Here is a 7,351-nt window from a genome sequence, read left to right as displayed (position 1 = left end):
ATCACATAAATTCATTGTATTACATCTATGGTTGGTTAAGGTTAAATTGTGTTCCCTATGGTTGAAGGTTTTATTCTCTTTTAACAATCATTTATTTGCAAAATAGTAATAAAAGTGCTTAGGTTCAAATCGATGATAGTCCAACATGGTCAACGTGTTTTTAAAAGTATCCACAGGAGGGCTTTAAAACATATATATTTATACATATATACCTTATTAGCAGCTGTTCCTATAGAATGTGATATGGTCATAGCCATAAAGGAATATAGCTCCAAAAACACCCATAATATGTTTGTTTATTGAAATCATGACTTTTTTTATTAAATCTAACATCTAAAATATATCAATAGTAAGGTAATATTAATTAATACAGATAGTAATATATATGCCTACTAATATATATATATATATATAAGTTTTAGGCAATTGTGAAATGTGTTGCATAGTGAGGATGTCTTCAAAAATAACACCATAAATTAATATATCAATTAATGTCATACTAAGTCTAAAAAAAAAAGTTAAATCAATATTTGGTGTGGCCACCTTTGCTTTTAAAACAGCACCAATTTTTCTAGGTACACCTGGACACAGTTTTTCTTGGTCGTTGGCAGATAGGATGTTCCAAGCTTCTTGGAGAATTGTCACAGTTCTTCTAACTATTTAGGCAGTCTCAATTGCTTCTGTCTCTTCATGTAATCCTAGACCGACTCAATGTTCAGCTTTAAAAAAGATAGTGAGTATGTTACTGTAAATACCTGATGCAATAATGTCAATAGGCTATTGTCAAATCCATTTTTTCCCCTAGCAAGCTGCAAATAAAGTCTTCTAATTAATGTATCATGGCAACATACTGAAATTAGCACCGCGTAAGTCAATTCAAGTTTCCACACAAAAGCAGTTTATGCAGCGACCTGAGGCTTCAGCTCTTCTTGTTGACCGTTTTGTACCCAAACCATCTACGTATGTATTTCTATGGTTACGCTGTGTTCTTTTTATAAAAAAAGAAAGAAAGAAAGAAAAAAGAGTATAATTTACCATGTTTTGAACACATGCTACTCTGCTAATGTTTAAGCAAGCGTTTATATTATGTAATTGTGGGAACTTTGACTAATTTATCGATATAATTTAATAAAAGTGAATGTTTATCATCCTGAGTGCTGACATGATTGTGTGACGTCACGCACCTGCACCTCGTCGAAATCGGAGTTTAAAATTTCCGCACGACTTTCCAAGTAGGAATTCCGACTTCAAGTGCCGTTCCATATTAGCACTTTTCCCAGTAGGAAGTTAGAAAATCCGACTTTCTGAATGAATGGATCGTAGCATTAAAAGTAAGGCATTTTTAAAGGAATATTCCGGGTCCAGTCAAAGTTAAGCTCAATCGACAGCATTTGTGGCATAAGGTTGATTACATAAAAATGTATTTAGACCTATTCCTAATTTTCTTAAAAAAAAAAAAAGCAAAAATCGAGGTTACAGTGAGGCACTTACAATAGAAGTGAATGTGACAATAAACGTGAACGTGGTGGAGGGTTTAAACTGAAATGTGAAGCGTATAATTTTATAAAAACACTTGCATTAATTCTTCTGTTAAAATCTGTTTATTATTTAAGCTGTAAAGTTGGCTATTAAATCATACAGCCATTTTAGGGTTTGTAGATATTACATCGTCATGGTAACGAAGTTGTAAAATTTACTATAACTTTACACATGTTTGAACGTGATATTATCACACTAAAATCATGTTTACACACATATCCTTTATGTCTTTTGATTATACTTTTGAGTATTTTAACAAAAAAATAAATAAAAACATTGTTCCCCCTTTCACTTACATTGTTAGTGCCTCACTGGTGAAACACAGATTTTATTTTATTTTTTGTAAAGAAAAGGAGGAATGAGTAAAAAAAAAAAAGTGCTTAAAAAATACTTTTTATCCAGTTATTATTCATGTTTAAAGAAAAGAAAAGAGAAAACAACTGGTGCAAATAAATCTAAAGAAAATCAAAAGATTGTCATACCACAGGTTTTATTAAAGTCATAATGTTGCCTGTGTGGGAAGCTATTGGATGAAACTGAGAATAAATTAGTCGAGTTATCTGCTTCACAACTGAGAAGTCTGTGTGAATCACTCAAGCTAAATGTGAGAGAGGGGGATGCGCATACGCCTCGCGCATTAAGGAGACGCATTCTGCAGCATTTCGAGGGAGATGATGTTGTTTTACTTGAAGATGGACTATCTCTATTGTTAGATACAAAGGAGAAAATAATGACGAAGAGGAAACTCATAGCTCATTCAGTGGAGAGTGTGAAACAAGCGACGAGGGACAAAGAAAAAGTGATTGTAGCGCCATCATGTGGGTGGCAAGGGAATTGCACCAGAAAAATCTGTGAGAATCAATGCATGAGTCACAATGTGCCAAAACAAACAGAAAAATGCTAAATCCATCTGTTTCAGGAGAAAATGTTCCACTAATGTATTCAGTGTATAAAAAAAACACTCAAAATCATTGGACAAATTGTGGAACCTGGTCAGAAGGATAAATTAAACTTTACCAGCCTGGACAGACAGATTCACAGAGCAGAGAAAATAGGTTATGATGAGGGAGAAATTGTTGAAGCAGTTATCCAAGCCATCATTCCAAGTGTCAGTCTAAGAAGCTGCTATCATCCCACGAATTCAGGAGATCCTAGAAAATCTAGGTGGGAATTTCTGGTTCACGGTGCTGGACCAGGGTAAAGCCTACCATCAGGGCTTCATGAGTGAAGACAGTAGAGCATACACAGCATTCATAACACCCTGGAGGCTTTACGAGTGGGTACGGATTCCTTTTGACCTCACGAATGCACCCGCTGCTTTTCAGAGGTACATGGAAGAATGTCTAGGAGAGTTGAGGGATGATATTTGTGTTCCTTATCTTGACGACGTGTTAATCTTCAGCAAGGACTTTGACCAGCACCTGGAGGACTTGAGGAGAGTGCTACAGCGACAGGAACAGTGTGGTATCAAGCTAAGATTGAGGAAATGCACATTTTTCAAGTGGGAAGTCTGCTATGTGGGCTCCGAAAATGGGTACAGCATGAACCCCAAAGAAATAGAGGCAGTGCAAGCACTAAAATGGGAAACACCAAGCACTGTTCGCGAGGTGAGGAAGCTCATGGGTTTCCTTGCTTACTACAGATCATATTGCTGACTTTGCCAGAATAGCAAAGCCTCTGTATGAGCTGTTAACAAAATCAAGACGCATGAAAGCTGTGATTGAAAATCAAGGTTATTCCACCAAATATTGATTTCTGAACTCTTCCTAAGTTAAAACAGTAGTATTGTGTTGTTTAAAAATGAATATGAACTTGTTTTCTTTGCATTATCCGAGGTCTTAAAACACTGCATCTTTTTTTACAATTTTGACCAGTTGTCATTTTTAGCAAATAAATGCTCTAAATGACAATATTTTTATTTGGAATTTGGTAGAAAATGTGTCAGCACTTTATAGAATAAGACAAAAATATAAATTTTACTCAAACACATAAATAGTTAATCCAGAGCAACTGAGAATTTTGCAGTGGTCTCTTAATTTTTCCAGAGCTGTATATATATATAGTTGAAGTCAGAAGTTTACATACACCTTAGGCAAATACATTTAAACTCAATTTTTCACAATTCCTGACATTTAATTGTAGAAAACATTCCATCTTAGGTCAGTTAGGAGAGCAAGAAACGGGGCACAGGAAGTGTCAGTGGAAGGAGTCTATTTTGTGAAGTGCACCAGTCCCTCCTGCAGCAAAGCACCCCCACAACATGATGCTGTCACCCCCATGCTTCACAGTTGGGATGGTGTTCTTCGGCTTGCAAGCCTCACCCTTTTTCCTCCAAACATGATGGTCAATATGGTCAAACAGTAAAATTTTTGTTTCATCAGATCAGAGAACATTTCTTCAAAAAGTAAGAACTTTGGGGGCCTGGGTATCTTAGCGAGTATTGATGCTGACTACCACCCCTGGAGTCGTGAGTTCAAATCCAGGGTGTGTTGAGTGACTCCAGCCAGGTCTTCTAAGCAACCAAATTGGCCCGGTTGCTAGGGAGGGTAGAGTCACATGGGGTAACCTCCTCGTGGTCGTGATTAGAGGTTCTTGCTCAGTAAGTTGTGCGTGGATCACAGAGGGTTGCAGGAGCCTCCAAATGCTGGGAGTCTCCGCGGTGTCATGCACAGCGAGCCAAAGATGCGTGGATTGACCGTCTCAGAAGTGGAGGCAACTAAGACTTGTCCTCCGCCACTCGGATTGAAGTGAGTAACCGCACCACCAGAAGGACCTACTAAGTAGTGGGAATTGGGCATTCCAAATTGGAAGAAAATGGGATAAAATAAAAAAATCTTTGTCCCCATGTGCACTTGCAAATATTAATCTGGCTTTTTTATGGCGGTTTTGGAGCAGTGGCTTCTTCCTTGCTGAGCAGCCTTTCAGGTTATGTCAAAATAGGACTTGTTGTACTTTTGATATAGATATTTGGCAACATGTTTCCTCCAGCAGTTTCACAAGGTCCTTTGCTGTTGTTCTAGGATTGATTTGCACTTTTCGCACCAATCTACGTTCATCTCTAGGAGACAGAATGTGGATCCTTCCTGAGCAGTATGATGGCTGTGTTTGCACAATGTAGATGTCCTAAACGACTTGCCAAAACTAGAGTTTACTAATATGAAATCTGTGGAGTGGTTAAAAAAATGTGTTTTAATGACTTCAACCTAAATGTATGTAAACTTCTGTCTTCAAATGTATATATCGTGATAGCATACATCATATATACAGTATACACTGCCTGACCAAAAAAAAAGTTGCCGTTTGGATTTAAATAAGCAGATACTTAAAAGCCTTTTATTGGATAATTTTTGCAGTGATTGATATGTTTCAGCTGGCAGCAATACTTTTAACCCTAATTATGCAGTGTAGAGCTTCTAATTTCTTAAACAACCATGTCGGAAGACGTATCCTGTGGTTGTGGAAATTATGTTACTGTGTTTCAGAAGGGGCAAAGAAAGAACAAGAAAGCCACTTGTTAGTGAGGCTAATTGGAAAAAACTACTTCACTTTTCTAGGGAGAATAAAGATTGGACTGTGGAGCAATGGAAAAAGGCCATGTGGTCTGATGAGTCCAGATTTACCCTATTCCAAAGCGATGGGTGCATCAGGGAATAAGGGAAGCGCATGAAGAGTTGCACCCGTCATGCATAGTCCCACTGTACATGCCACTGGAGGCATGATCTGGGGTTGCTTTATTGGTCAGGTCTAGGCTGAGCAACATTTTGCAGCAATAAAAAAACCAACTGAATGACCAGGTTATCCCATAATGTTTTTTCTTCCCTGACAGCATGGGCGTATTCCAGGACGACAATGCCAAGATTCATCAGGCTAAAATTGTGAAAGAGTGGTTCAGGGAGAATGAGGAATCATTTTCACACATGAACTGGCCACCACAGGGTCCTTAAACCCATTGAAAGTCTTTGGGATGTGCTGGAGAAGACTTTACGGAGTGGTTCGACTCTCCCGTCATCAATACAAGATCTCGTTCAAAAATTAATGCAACACTGGATGGAAATAAATGTTGTGACGTTGCATAAGTTTGTCGATGCATTGCCACGACAGATGTGTGCCGTACTCAAAGCTAAAGGTGGTCCAACTAAATATTAGAGTATGCAAATTTTTTTGGCCAGGTAGTGTATAAATGTCATAGTGGCAGTATTTGCCATCCTGCCTTTAATTTATGCCGATTGAAAAAATGTAAAAGTATAACAAATCTACTATATTACAGTAATGAAAATCGAATGAGAATCATTCTAGACCTAAAACTAGAGTTTTGGGGTGGAAAATTTGCATAATTGTGTTACAATGTCTTATAAATGGGGTAATACAAAGTCTACAAGAGCTTAAATGAAAATACATAGGGTGTGTTCCAATCAGATGTGATTATCCCAATGACCTATTTCCTTTACCATCCACTCTAACAGCTTTGGAGGACTGAAAGGGTGTGGGGCTCAAAAGTAACTCACTTTTTAGGTCATATTTATTGGAAATTCTGTTTTGAAACAATCTTCCAACATGATTATTATAACCGTGCTTTCCAAGGGCACCATTTATACTGTTTGGAACGCAATCATGGAATAGAGATTCAATGCTGTCCAATGCTTACTAAAATGGCCATATTATATTTTATAGGTTCACTCAGTAACTTTTGTCTTTGCGTCATCTTAGACTTAAACTGGCACATAGCGGCTTGAATGCAGCATCATTTTTGAATCAATAGTTTTCAGTTTCAGAAACCATTGTAGAAATTAAGTATTCACAGTCAACCATGATTACTTTCATCATTGAGTGAAAAGTGTCCAATCATATAAGTGTCCAATAACAGTACGGTTACTGAGATTAAGTGAGTAGTATTCGGCTGGTAATGTGATTCTAACATGGCAGCGGCCCCCCATGTGCGGACCCTCTCCATTTAGAATAAAACAGCTTTTACAAGGTTATTAATATGACTGGAGTCTTCCTTTTAACGTGAGTGTTCATGATTTCCTACATACACTGCAAAATTACAATTAATATCTTTAGGAGTAATGCTTTTTTAATGAGAAAAAAATTACTGAGTGCACCTTTAAACTGGACAAACTGTGGTTTCCTCTTTAAATAATTTCCCCATATTTAAACGCATTAAGAACTGAAACTTTTATTTATAGATGTAAAATGTATCTCTATCTATCTTTAAAAGTATCTTCAACACTGTTAGTCTTCAAAAAGAAAAAGAAAAAGGTCCGCAGATTCGGGCTACGATTGTAAAGACTGTTTCAAAGCCCATTGAGCTGCCTTCCTAGACATCTTTAGCCTTAGTGTGGAGCTACTCTCTCCCTCTAGACATGGGCAAGTTCAGGCCCTCCACATGGTTTAATGTGGCCCGCGGCTCATTTATCATAAAAGCGTTTTTTTTCCTCCATTGGATATTTCAGTTAACTTGAATTGGGACCTAACCACTGATAACCACTGACCTAACGCGTCTCCACAAGTGTTTAACATGCGAAACACCCCCAGTTTGAGATATATACTTGCGCAAATTGGAAATATTCTGCCTATTGTTATACTTATTTTGTGCAATCTGGCAACCATGCGAGTGTGCTTTTTCTATCTGGCTTTCCCTTTCAACAAATTTAGCAATCTGTATTGCAATATTCTGCTCAAGGAAATTGTTATTATACGGATACACTTCAGAAAATTGAGTACACGACTATTTCTTGGCTTAAAAAATACAAAAACCAAATCAATGCAGAACATTGTATCTCAAAAGGAAGTACACTACTTAAAGCCCGAA

This window comes from Xyrauchen texanus, chromosome 27 (assembly GCF_025860055.1).
Source record: "Xyrauchen texanus isolate HMW12.3.18 chromosome 27, RBS_HiC_50CHRs, whole genome shotgun sequence".
Lineage (NCBI taxonomy): Eukaryota > Metazoa > Chordata > Actinopteri > Cypriniformes > Catostomidae > Xyrauchen > Xyrauchen texanus.
This window is presented reverse-complemented; position numbering follows the sequence as displayed.